Genomic DNA, 14,586 nt, shown 5'->3' on the forward strand with positions numbered 1-14,586 from the left:
ACGTTTCGGAAGTTACGGAGAATTTAATATTACGATCAATATTTTATTAATTCTCCCGATGCGTTTCGGTTAAACTTGTATGTGTAAATCGTTATCTTTTATCCTCTAATGTTAGTCGAGTGGGCGTTACTTTTGAAAATAGTCATTTAACTGAATTTCAATATTGCATCGTAATTTCTTTCGTTAATACGCGACAGAATTTTGGAATTGGCCAAATGAGTAGCTCCCTCCTCCCTCTCCGAGAACTATTATCCTATTATGATCTTTAGGTGTAACAGATCCTCAATTTATAGTAGCGTAATACAGGGTGATGAGTTTAATTATTTAATTGGTTTCAACATTCAACATACGGATTTCGTACAGGAATTGTAAAATATGATTTCAGGAGGATTGTATAGTATCTTTGGAATCAGTAATGTTGTGCTATGATTTATGTAATATCCCTTTAGGTTAGGGTCAAAAAGTCTGTTACTAGTTGACGCGATCAACTTTGCTTTAATAACCGATTACGGATTTATATCACAATGTTCACCAGCACAGACACATAAATAGGTACATACATTATTTCCTTTAATATGTTATATTTTTGTACAGCATATTTTACTATTGTGTTGAATGGATTGTAAAATATCTCTTAATCACAGTAGTTAATCATTAGAATAGTTGTCAACATAATTTACATATCATTTTGGATAATCCTTGAAAGTATAAAAACACTTTTCTAGTATATAATTTCTAGGGTATCCGTGAAGGCACGTATTTCACTTTTGCCTCTGCTCACTAGTGGAAGTTTGCTGTCTAATTTTATTCCATTATAAAAGCGCACTATTTTGGGTTTTTATTTTCTTTTTCCAACTAAGATGTTATTGGTGGCTGGATCTGGCTCCGTGCTCGTGTACAGACCTGTCCGTTGCGTACTGGTAGATATCTTCCTTTATTTCAATGTAAAAGCCTACAGAAGGGGGGTGCGTGAGTGTTCACCTCGCTCCGCACAATACACACATTCCCGCGTCAGCCGACTCCACGCGAGGCCGCTGACAGGGAATAAAAGCTGTCCTTGCGGAATCAATGCTGTCGGTTGTCTATTGTGCTGTCGTCGCCGCCAGAGACTTGATCGCGAGCGTGCCTGCGCGTACGTATCGTGGTAAGAGTAGGCATGTGCAATCGACTGGACTACGGCTGTTGTATCTATCAAGATAGCATACTGTTCAGCTGCTCCTGCGATCGGCCACACCTTAATGGGAGGTGTCAGACGGATTAATGTGCGATTAGAGACGACACTGACGACAGCCGATTCTGCGCATTTGCTCTCGTGCCTGTCGGGACTATCAATAGATGGGTTTTCAGTAGGCACGAGTTACATCCCAACAGGACTGGGAAGGGAAGGTTGATCAGCTGATTCACGAAAGTATAGGGGGCGGATCTCGGGTAACGCATGGTCAGATACCTGTCGTCACGGGTAGGAGGAGTTGGTCTTTTTTTAGGATAAATCCAGACAACAGCTTCCCGCGCCTAAGGACTAGCTCCAGCAGTTTAAAAACATTTGAAACAATCACTCATAAGATAGACTCTAACACACCAAATGATACACATACTACACTTCATAAAGAAAAAAAAACCACTGGAAAAAGCAACATGGGCCTTCCACAGAATTAACAGTCCTTCGTCAAAACATACAATCAATAAATAATACAATACAAGAATTGAAGTTGAGCTCCATTCTTTGAACTGCACAGTAGTTTACGTCACAGCACTGATGTAGGGACACGGAAATCCAAAATGTAGTATTATCATTGTACGAAAGGACTGACTCCTTGTAGGACTACTTCGAAAGGTGGAGGATCACATAGTCATATCAGAAAAGGAACTCAGTACAGTAAATCAAGCTGACTACTTTGAAATATCAGCTACTGAATTAAAGGTGCTTGATAAAACCAAGCAATTAATCATTTCGTGTGTGTATCGATCTCCTTGTAGTAGTGTGGACATAGTTTTTCAAATAAGCAAAAAAGTCAACATAATTTTGTGAGACACAAACAAGGACAAATATCATAAATGAAATTATGGAGTAGGCCTAAAGTCTTTGTCGAGTTATCAATAATTAATGTAATCTAAAAATAAAAACTACAAAACCTACAAATTGTAGTTTACGACAAATGAAAGTATATGGGAACGAAGCTTTTCGCGACGACACTTATACGTAAAACATTCTCGGTATTCTTGCCGCGTCAGTTATGGATAAAATTTCGAGCTTTCGACGATTACCTCCATCGTCATCGTCAGGAGCTGACTGTCTTCACTGCTGTTTTTTTTTTTTTTCTTTATTGTGATTTCATTCCCCTGCCCGAGGGCTGTCAGCGGCACAATCCACCGCTCTTCAGCCGAGTGACATGACAGCTAATACAAGAATAAAATGTTACATACATAAGGCGATAAAGGGGAATGTAAAACAGAATAATGGGAGAAAATGGAGGTAAAAAATAGACTAACATGGAGACGTTCATGGAGGACAGTGAAAAAAGGTCATCACAAAGTTAAAAAACACTGTTGGCGATTCTTCAAAACTCAGAGAAGATACTGAATGGACATGCACAGGTTAAAAGTCGGCCACAGTAGTAAAAACACTCCGCAACAACACACTTAAAACCCACTTGGAGCACACACGACGAAGAATAAAACTGCCAGGCGGGACCTGCCGAGGGAAAGGGCAGAGAGGATGGAAAAGGAGGGGAGAGCAAGGGGCAGCAGGGGAAGCGGCGGGATGAAGAGAGGAGGGGCATCAGAGGCAGGAGACACGTGGGGCAGGAGATGAAGAGGGAGACAAGGCAGGAGGGAGTGCAGAGACGCTGAAGGGGAGCACAAGAGAGGGAGGGGGAGTAGGAGGGGGAAGCCGCTCAGGAGAAGGGAGGGGGAGGAGAGGGAGCCCTGAGGAGGAGGCAGGAAGAGGGGGTTAGAGTTGGTAGGAAGGGTAGATGTCAGGGCGAAGCTCATCATCCGGGAGGGGTAGATGGTGGAAGTTTCACTGCTACTGTGGTAGCCTTTTTTATAGCCCGTGGACGGCTTCTGATTGGTCGGCTTATGACTGGTCGGCGATTAAGTACTGCTGTCGCAGACGATGTCAGAGTGCGCGCCGGTGGCGCCACCGCTTCCGTTGGATGGAAGGAACGTCTCTGCTGCTTCTCTGCATCAAGCGCTCGTTTCCAGGGCGCATCAGGAAACGTGAAAATGCTGCACACTCACAGGACGAAACATCGATTGCGGTTCTTCCTTTTTATGGCGCGATTTCCAGCAAAATAGGAAGAGTCCTGCGTAGACGAAGTATAAGACCGATTTTTCGTCCTCCTAAGAAAATTAAGGAGATGATGCGCCCTGTTAAGGACAATCTCGGCCCCAGCGTCCCTGGAGTTTATAATATACCCTGTGAGTGTGGAAGCAATTACATAGGTCAGACGATTCGTGCCGTTTCCGACCCCTGTGCAGAACACCAACGCCATATTAAAAGTAGAGAACTGGAGAAATCGGCAATTGCGGACCACAGCCTCGGGTACCCACCAAATACCGTCACGGTTTTCTATACAAACACATCTCTTCAGTTTCGTATTGAACTCGGCTGTATGATATGTTAAGAGAACTAAGTGAAAGTAACATGTAAGTTGTCAATAATTTTACAAGAGGACGACAGATATAAGTATGATGTTCTTTACGTATGCTAAGACATGCAATGTAACAAATTTCGAAAGGACAATAACGAATCACTTGACAATGGCTACAAAGCCGAAATTGCAGGCGTGTCTCTGTCTCTAGAAGGAAATAAATAACAGGTGGCGAAAGCACCATCAGTCAGATAATTGTATGTGACTGTGACTTCCAATAATATACTTCTGATGAATGTTGTATGTCCATCCTTTTGACTGGAGGTTTGAGGGACTTCGGCCTTCACTTACGTAATAAAATGGAACACCTATGATTTACTTATGATAGGACTATCAGTTTTTGTGCCTCAATGCACCATCTTCAGTCCTTAACTGTTGCTGAGGGGGTTAACTCTAGTCGTATACACTATTCATCAGTGGCCAGCATCTACGATCTGTCTTATAAATTATAGATTGCAGCAATCAGTCGTCCTTTTTTAGATTTTATTACGCAGATCCAGATTTCGGCTAGTAGCTAGGCATTCTCAATGCACTATTTTCTATCGTCAATGCATGTAAGTCCCTGTTGTTCGGGCGTCGCATGTAAGTCCCTGTTGTTCGGGCGTCAGTCACAGTATTCAAAGAACATGCATTGACAATAGAAAATAGTGCATTGAGAATGGCTAGCTACTAGCCGAAATCTGGATTTGCGTAATAAAATCTAAAAAAGGACGACTGATTGCCGCACTCTATAATTTATAAGTCACATAACAGTCGCTAAGTGCACCCACTTTCCGAATAGAAGGTAATCTGATCTACGATCCGGTTTTCGCAGACTTCCCATAACAATGAGTTGTGCCTCCAACCATCAACCACCAATCAGTAGCCATATAACAAATAACATCACAAGGACGGCTGTATTACATCTTCTGATGGGTTCTACGGTGACAAGCACTAGTTCCGTGCCAGACGATACCACCACCAGTATCCTAACTATTCTTGCAGAAGAAATGCTACTAATTTAAAAGCACTGATTTTAATTCTGCTTGACACTTCCGAAGATTTAGAGTACATCCTGTAACTGTGAGTAGTGTAAGTGTGTATTAAACAGAGCAAGAGAAAAAAGACGTAAACGATTATCATTTTCCGACCATAAAAAAGATGAATTTACAGGCCCTGCTGTGATGGAAGTTGATCTGTTGTTACAGCGCGATGAGTCATGAAGACAGCTGATTTTTCTCGTTCCACATTGCAATGAATTGCAGCTACATGATATCAGCGTTTAACTGTAACCCATATATGTTTTCTTAGCAGTCTTACACTTTTAGAGATATCACTGAGTGAATGTTAACCATCTCTTCCTCTGTAAAAATTCAGAACTAGTACCAAATGTATTTACGTGACAACTAGGTGATCTCCTGTGTTACTTTTTAACAGCGTTCACATAGTGCTAGCGCGCATTCGAGGCTCATTAACCTAAGCTACATGTACTGTCAGATTTTCTTAATCGACAAGCGGCAACGGTGCTACTCCATCCTTTCCTGTAGCCTCCTAAATAGTCTTAGCACGGAAGTACAGCCAGCGATAGCCGGAAAAAATTATTCCGCAACTTCCCTGGACCACGCTTTCCAGGCAGTCCGATGTATTCTGTACGCTCTTCTCTCGGTAGTGTATTCTTTTCCACTGCTTAAAGCTTTTTCAAGCATTCGGAGAAGACAAAGGAGAGTACAAGTGGTCACGTCTTTGTGGAAACGACGATAAATTACAAGCTATTATCGTGGACACTGTAATGGCACTTGAATTACGTAACCATTATGGTACCTCACCTGAACTTCTCGATACCAGTAATATTCTACTGTATTTCTGTTAACTACTTAAAACATATTTCTGAGACAACATTCAGATTTGATTTCACTTCTGATACATCGATATGTTTATATTGCAATGATATTATTCTTATGTGTATTCTTTCTTTTGTCACTATGATCTTTGACGTACTTGTAACTCTGATTTTTGGGCGCGTAAGCGATAGTTAATTAGTTGTCAACTTGTTAAGAGAGTTGGACCTTGAGAGGGTCAAGTCTTGGACGTCGTGTTGGAAAGACACGTACTGTAGTCCACTTATAAAATGTGAACTTTAACAGTGACTGTGAGGAAGATATTTTTAAGTATGTTTTGTAATGTGAAGTGATGTTTGTGTGTTACGTGATATTGCAATAAAAGCAATTGAAAGGAAGTGTAACTTAAATTCGGAGTGCTGATTATTTTTTTTACATCACTATTGTGCTAACTTTGAAAGGTTTAATCTAGAAGAATGTTTTGTGAAGCGCATCTACAAAACTTTTGAATATAGCAGGATAAAACCTAGGCTTCTTTGTATCCGAGCTTGGAATCATAACCACCTAGATTTTCAACGATTGAGCCATGATTTTACAAAAAGATGAGTGCCTAGTTTTTTGATTATTACATGAAATGACTTTATTAACTGTGCTCTAATAACACCTGCCACATAATATGACTGTTGTTGCCCGAAAATGCAGTATTTAGCAGCGTGAGCAACACCACAATCGTTATTAAATGCTGACCTTTGTTGTGGTAGGGTTGTTAGAACACTGAATAACGAAAAAAAAACAACTTTCTCCAGTTACATGCTTTGCTGCGAAGGTACTGAAAAAAAAAGATAGTGTTACCCGTCGTGTCTTCAAATCACAGAGCAAATAACAGAAGCTTAAGGGTAGCTTTGCCTACTTTTTTATTCTAACATGATTTATTTTCCTCATTTTTCTTCCCTTGCCCTCATCTGAAGCGTTATCTTCAGTAACTCGCTAAGATTTGGTACATCTGTCTTTGCGACATTTCTCAGATTAGCAGCGTCCATCTCAGCTCTGTCTGCAATAAACCATCGGAACTGATATTGTTGTTCTTTTACCTAGCTAAGTAGCGTTGTGGTAGGACTATGGACTCGTGTTTAGGAAGACGGCAGTTAAAATCCCCGAACCGCCTTCCAGATTGATGTTACGACGGTTTCACTACAGCGCCTGAGGCGAATCCTGGGATGCTTCGGATGAAAAACACACCGCCAATATTCTTCCCCGTCCTTTTGCAATGAGAGCTTGTGCTCAGTCTCTGAGAACGTCATCGTCGACGGTATCTTAAACCCTGCTCTTCCTCTTACACAACGCGGTACCGTCGGTCGCTAATATGAGGAGGTTTAAAAGAAAAGGTACGAAACAACACAGCGGGTACAACTGAAGTCTTCATTCAGAAGTGATCACCAGAGGCCTGAGCACAAATATCCCACTGTTTCACGAGCCGAAGGATTCCCTGTTCCCAGAATTCCTGTGGCTGTGATAGGAGCCAGTCGTTCACTTCGTCGTCCGAGCTGACGCGCTTCGCTTTGAGAGTTTATAACAGGTGGGCGGGTTGCTCCCACTTCAACTTGGCCATCACATCGAACACACTGGGAGACGTGTGGACGCGCGTTATCCTGGAGCAAGAATCACTCCCTCCCTGAGCAGCCCATGCCGTTTGTTCTCGACGGACTTGCGTAGGCTAAGGAATGTCTCACAGTACACGCCAGTGTTACTGGTTTTTGCGTGCTCGAGCAATTCGATGGGTATCGGACCTCGGACGTCGAAAAAGGCGGTGACCCTCACCTTGCTTGCTGAGGGCACAGCTCTGAATTTTTCGAGGGGAGGTGACGACGATGTCTCACTACGCTATCCCAAAGCGGCATATGGAAATTTCAACCGGTCTGTTTGTTACGACATTTCGTGCCTATTCATTCGAACACTCCTCAGACATAGTAATTCAGGTAGTCAGTCTATACAGCAAAAATATTCGATGGAATTAAACAGGCGAGGGCAGCAGAGACGATGGTGTACTTCTGGCCACAGATCAAAAAACAACGTAAAACATTGGCTAACTTTCCGCCTTCATTTGGCAACTGAGATGTCAGCGGCACTGACATAGATGTCTTTTCAGGCGCCGTGTTTTTCCTCGGCCGGAGTCGCCTGGAACACACCCGCTGGGAATGAGGACGAGGAGAAAAACTCGTCAAGTGTGTCTGCCGGCTACTGGCAGATAGGAGCAGGCGTGTGAGTACATCTCAAACCCCATAAAGCTTTGTGGCAAAACCCAGCCACAACTAACCTACAATCCTCTGACGTACGAGCGTCAGTGTGAGTTAATGTCGTATTGCAAAATATGATGGTTTAGTCACTACTTACGCGACACAGGTTACTGGAGAATGGAAAAACTATATTGTGAATCTCCCTTTCCTAAAGTTTATAGGTCAGCTGTTTTCATGATCTGTCAAATTTAATTAACATTATGGTCCGGTGCCCCTCCTGTCGTCAGTGTAGCAGGTTAAACTAAGGATCTTGAATACCCAAAATAACTTTCTGTCCAAAAGCAAAATTTAAAAAATGCGTCAAGCGAATGTTGTTCATCTACCAGGGGCACATTAACCAGTACGATTGCCTGTTTTTCTTGTAACTTTGTTCGTTACAAAGATGCGAACAGCAGTACTTCTTTTTCAAATAGCACGCTATATTTTTTTTATTCTGTAATCTATTTCCTCTCCCCAAGACCTGTACAAAAACGTATCACAGAGTACCACTCACGTAAACATTACGTTATTAAAAATGTAACATAAAAGTGACTGGAGTCTCCTGTACCAGATCACACAGCTAGTATCTGGCGTAACATAACTCATCCACTTGCTGGAGTTGACAATAAACATATGGAAACAAAAGGAAAATGCACACTGGTCATTCAGTAAACCCTGAACGAAGGCAAAAATAGCATACGGACAGCACTGTGACAAGCGTTCAACGATTTTGAAAGTCAAATTTTTCCGACCTATCACACAAAAAATTCTAGGAAGTTTTGATTTTACATAATTTTGATCGCTCAGTGACCATTCCAGCACCTAAACAGAAGGTAGCAAGACTGAATTCGACCTTCAGAAATTGTTACAGTTAGGTGGATCGTAATGCGATTCCTTCTTTCACTTATCGGACAGTTACCGAAATGGCAGATATTGAGATAAGTGACCACGGAATAACAAATCAATTAAAATCGCTCACCTGATGAAGTATATCTAGATCTCCAGAATGAAATTTCCAATCTGCAGCAGAGTGTGTGCTGATATGAAACTTCTTGGCAGATTAAAACTGTGAACCCGACCGAGACTGGAACTGGGGTCGTTTACCTTTCGCGGGCAAATGCTCTACCGTGTGAGCTACCCAAGAAGGACTCACACCTTTCCTTTCGCCAGTACATCTCCTACCTTCCAAACTTCACAGCAGGTCTCCTGCAATACTAGCAATCTTGGAAGTAAGGATATTGAGGAGACACGACTTAGCCGCAGCCTGGGAGATGTTGCCAGAATGAAATTTTCTCTCTGCAGCGACGCGTGCGCTGATATGAAACTTCCTGGAAGATCAAAACTGTCTGCCGTACGGGCGTCCCACTCTACCGACTGAGCTATACGAACACATTTTACGATTAATCTTCACAGCTTTAGTTCCGCCAGTTACCTCGTCTTCTGCCTTCCAAACTTCACAGAAGCTCTCCTGCGTACCTTGCAGCACCCTGGAAGACAGGATATCGCGGCGACACGGTTTAGCCGTAGCCTGGGGGATGTTTCCAGAATGAAATCAGCGTACACTCTGCTGCAGAGTGTGAAACACGTATTCTGACTTCGGAGAACAAAAATCTGTTGTACACGAAACAATATTAATGCACCTTCATAAACTCAGCTTGCTCTATTCGTCTATGAGGTTCGGAGCAAAATAGGGACGCCGCCCAGTTTGATGCGTTCCTTGACTTCAGGATCACATTCTGTACAGTTCCACACTGCCGTCCAGTGAATCAAATACGAGCTTACCAAGTATTGGACCAGCTTTGCGACTGGATTTAGATTCGAAAGATTCTTCGGTAGTTACTATACAGGGTCGTTACTACTCATGATTTATACAGGGTGTATCATACACTGTCCAGTCACATTAATGTAACCACCTGTCAAAAGACTGAATGAACTCCTTTTTCAGCGCGGACCGATGTTAGACGTGCCGGTACAGAGTCAATGAGGTGCTGGAAGGTACCGGCAGGGATGTGGAACCACGCAGACTCCAGTGCCGTGGACAGCTGAGCTAGGTTTCTCGGTTGAGGATCCGTGGCGCGAGTATTGGAACAACCTGTGTACCAGTCCAAAGTACCGTTATCCAAGATGGCGGCGATGACGTCACCCAAGATGGCGACGATGACATCATACAATATGGCGGCGGTGACGTCAATCAAGATGGCGGATTTTGGCGGGAAGTTTGAATTTTGGCGGGAAAGTGTCACTCCCCCTCTCCCAGAAAAATGGTGTGTGAAGTTCAAATTCCAACAGGATAATGCACCACTCCGCACTTGTCTCTACTAAGCAAAGAAAATCGCAGGAAGATAGCTCACTTGGGCTACCTCCACTAACCTAAGTCACCCGATCGCTAATTCATCCCACGAACTGGTGCCAAGTTTGAACTTTTGCAGTAAACAAAGGTCACTTGGGGGTTTTGCTACCACCCTAAGAAAACTGCAGGAAGATAGGTCACTTGTACTAACGTAAGTCATCTGACTGTCACCTCCTCCTACGAGCTGGTGCCAAGTTTGACTTCCAGCAGGATAATGAACCACACCGCTGTTATCTTTACTAACCAAAGACAATCGCGTAAAAATAGCTCACTTGGCCTACCTCCACTAAACTAAGTCATCTGACCGCCACCTCTTCCTACTAACTGGCACCAACTTTTAATTTTGGTGGTAAACAAAATTCAATTCCCATATATCTGCTAAGAAAATGACGCAAAAGAAAATACGCTTGTATTAATCTCAGTCACCAGACCGCCACCTCCTCCTAAGGATTCGTGGCAAAAGGACTTGGACATAAGTCTTTATTTAAACAGTTCCATGGAGGTGTGTTCACCACAGGGTCAAGACTATAACTGACTTAGTACACATCGCCACCACCAGAGGGCGCTCTCATCTGTGACGTAATCCAAGATGGCGACACCCAATGTATTCACGAAGAGCTCCAGACTCCAACTGACTTAGTACATATCTCCACCGTCAGAGGGCTGTGTCTTGACGTCAGGTGATGACACAAGCACCGTTATACGAGATGGTGGCATACAATATGTTTACCACGTGGCCTAATACATATTGACACCACCAGAGAGCACTACTATGGACTTGGAATCAATTTTCGCAAATGCCATGCCCACCTGGACTTGGAATGAAATAGTTAAAGCCTCCACCACGATCCTCAACCCAGCAGCATGTCCCCTTACCGACCGATGTTGGCAGGCTAATGCGTACTAATCTGCACTAATGTGTAATAATGTGTACTAACGTGCACAGCGCATGACATCATCCAAGATGGTGCGGTGAAATGGTGGGAAAACTGATCTGAACACAAGTCTTCATTTTGCAGCCAGTGTCTCCACCATGAGATTTACAGTCCAACTGACCTAGTACACATTACTGCCACCAGAAGGTACTGTCAGCCCTCCTATGACCTAATATCAGATGGTGGTCTGTAGGGGGAAAATGGCGCGAAAATGACTCAGGCTGTGCTGGGCTGCTGGGGAGAGTAAGGAAGGAGTGCACTGTATATATTTTGGAACATTTTATTTAGGCATCAAGTATATTTATCACACTAATACAAAATACTAGCCCTTATGTCCTTGGGGTCACAATACACAGTCTGCAGACACGCAAACAACTCCTAATTTCAGTACAGACATGCAAACTGTTCCTAAATAATGCTTCACATTGATGTGTAGACATGCTCAGTACTCATAAACTGTACGTATTGTGCATAGCACAGTCTACAGACCTGCTCGCGAAATAATGCAATTGTGGTGTCACCGCCAGACACCACACTTGCTAGGTGGTAGCTTTAAATCGGCCGCGGTCCATTTAGTACATGTCGGACCCGCGTGTCGCCACTGTGTGATCGCAGACCGAGCGCCACCACAAGGCAGGTCTTGAGATACGGAAGAGCACTCGCCCCAGTTGTACGACGACTTTGCTAGCGACTACACTGACGAAGCCTTTCTCTCATTTGCCGAGAGACAGTTAGAATAGCCTTCAGCTAAGTCAATGGCTACGACCTAGCAAGGCGCCATTAACCATTTTAAGATAGAGTCTCACTTGTATCATCAAGGAATGCTGTACACAAATAATGGATTAAAAGTTAAGTATTATAGCAGCTACGTACTTTTCTTGTTACCATTTATTACGTATCCTGTTTCAGACCTTTCTCTAGCCTAAGTGAGATTACGCGTGCCTTTCGGCTACTTCAGTGTGTCGTAGCTGTCTTGTTACGCCACAACAGTTGGCGACGAGTCAACGGAAAGGGTCTTGTTCTTTCTAATTGCTTACATTTACTTGTGTCATGGCTTCGCCAGATGTACTGTCCGAATTTTATCGCTTGCAGAATCAGCAGACGCAGGCGTTATTGGATGCCCTTGGACAGCTCGTCCAGGGTCAACGTACACTGCAACACGATGCGGCCGCCGCCGCTTCACCGCTACCGCAGCCAAAACATGCAGTGGCACTGCCGTTTCGCAATTTTGATGCGGCGCAAGAATCATGGACCGAGTGGTCACACCAGTTTGGATTTCATCTCGCCGCCTACAGAATTCAAGGTAACGAGCGGCAGCCTCATTTATTGTCGTGTGTAGGGGTGCAAACGTACCGTGTGATAGTGAAATTATTTCTCCGATGCGACGTAGCAACTCTGTCCTATGAAGAAATTTTGTCGGCATTGGACGCCTATTTCAAAGAAACAGTTAATGTAGTTGCAAAAAGGTATACTTTCTTTCGTACAAAACGTACGGCCGGTCACACTAATAGGGAGTGGGTTGCAACTTTCCAAGGCCTTACACGGGATTGTGCTCTTGAGTGTGAATGTGGACTCCCTTATTCAGATACTATGGTACGTGATGCCATAGCACAGAACGTTTCTGATGTTCGCATACGGGAACAGATTTTGAAACTAGTTAATCCCTCCCTTCAACAAGTGATCGACATATTAGATAGACAAGACACGCTTGACTTTGCTCAGGAATCATTTGAAACTTCGCCAGCCGTGTGTAACATTAACCGGCCCGCCGGGCGCGCTGCGCGGCCCGGTAACCTGCCCTCGCGCACGTCCGCACAGCTGCCGCCACGCTCTAAACCAGGTGTGCCGCGCCAGCACACAAATGCAGTGAAATCATGCCCGCGGTGTGCTACTAGACATTCGCGTGAACATTGTCCATCACGCCAAGCTATATGCTTTTTCTGTAATAAGAAAGGACATGTTCAAAGTGTTTGCCAGAAAAGGCTCAGATCAGACACTCTTAATCATTCCAGGCCCTTTGCTTCGCGCCGGAATCGAACCAAGGAAACTCAGGCTCGTGAACCTTCGCCCATGGACATTCATGTAGTTAATTCCACTCCGTCCAGTGCCACTCTTTCTAACAGTGACTGTGTTCATCCCACAAATACTGTGCGTCGACGTCGCCGGAAATCACGTCAATTAGCAAGTGATGCTGTACCTGTATCAGTTCAGTTGCACGAGACAGTCGCTCTTGTCGCCAGCAGGACAATAAACTTTTTGTAGATTTGGACTTTAGTGGCTCGATACCGGAGCTGCAGTTTCATTGCTCAATCACGACACGTACAAACAACTGGGCAAACCTCCGTTGCGTGCCGCAACCGTTAAGCCAACTACATATTCAGGACAGAAAATTCCTGTGTTAGGACAGTGCACTCTTCTTGCAACATACAAGGGACAAACAAAACTTGTGTCATTTTACGTTCTTCGTTCTTCTACTGCAGTGAACTTGTTTGGTTTAGATTTATTTCAGTTGTTTAACATGTCTATAGTAAATCAGGTCCTATCAGTGAATCAGACTGTGCCTTCAGACAGTGTTTCTCGTCTGTGTGAAGAATTTGCAGACATTTTTGCACCGGGCCTTGGTTGCGCTAAGAAGCATAAAGCACATTTGGAACTGAAAGTAAACGCGCAACCGAAATTTTTCCGAGCGCGCATTGTTCCCCACGCATTGCGTGATGAGGTCGCAAGAACATTAAACGATTTAGAATCACAAGGTGTAATTGAACGTGTGCAAGCTTCTCTCTGGGCCTCACCCTTAGTAATTTTGCCAAAACCTTCCGGAAAACTGAGACTTTGTGTGGACTTCAAGGCAACAGTGAATCCACAACTCGTGATTGCAACTTTTCCCTTACCCCGCCCGGAAGATCTTTTTGATAAACTGTGCCCGGGTAAATACTTTTCGAAGTTGGACCTCACAGATGCGTACTTGCAAATCCCAGTGGACGCCCACTCCCAGCGCGTCTTGGTGGTTAACACGCATCTTGGTTTGTACCGCTTCAAAAGACTGCCATTCGGGTGTGCATCCGCCCCTGCATTGTTTCAGCAATATTTACAAACTGTTTGTGCGTCGGTCCCTACTGCTGCAAACTATCTGGACGATATTGTGATCTCCGAAAAGACAGCAGACGAGCATTTAGCACACCTACGAACATTATTTCAGGTATTGCGACAAAATGGTCTTCGTTTGCGGAAGGACAAATGTGTGTTTTTTGCTCGTGACTTACCATATCTGGGACATGTCATAAATGCACAAGGCATACATCCCAGTCCATAGCACCTCCGTGCCATACAAGAATTGCCTTCGCCACAGAATGTGAAGCAGCTACAGAGTGTGTTGGGTAAAATTAACTATTATCATCGCTTTCTGCGCAATGCCTCTTCCATTTCAGCTCCGCTTCATAGATTACGCCGTAAGGGTGTTCCGTTCGTCTGGACGACGGAATGCGAACGCGCCTTTCGCCAGTTGAAATTGGCGTTGCTTTCTAATACTTGCCTTACGCCATTCGATCCCCAGAAACC

At 44.0% G+C, this 14,586-nt stretch overlaps 1 protein-coding gene across 1 annotated transcript in view; it reads right to left on the reverse strand.

The window, feature by feature from the left end:
• Window positions 1-14,586, reverse strand: part of LOC126469668 (ceramide kinase) — a 276,003-nt gene that overhangs the window by 103,538 nt on the left and 157,879 nt on the right. The window lies entirely within an intron of this gene.

This window comes from Schistocerca serialis, chromosome 3 (genome assembly GCF_023864345.2).
Source record: "Schistocerca serialis cubense isolate TAMUIC-IGC-003099 chromosome 3, iqSchSeri2.2, whole genome shotgun sequence".
Lineage (NCBI taxonomy): Eukaryota > Metazoa > Arthropoda > Insecta > Orthoptera > Acrididae > Schistocerca > Schistocerca serialis.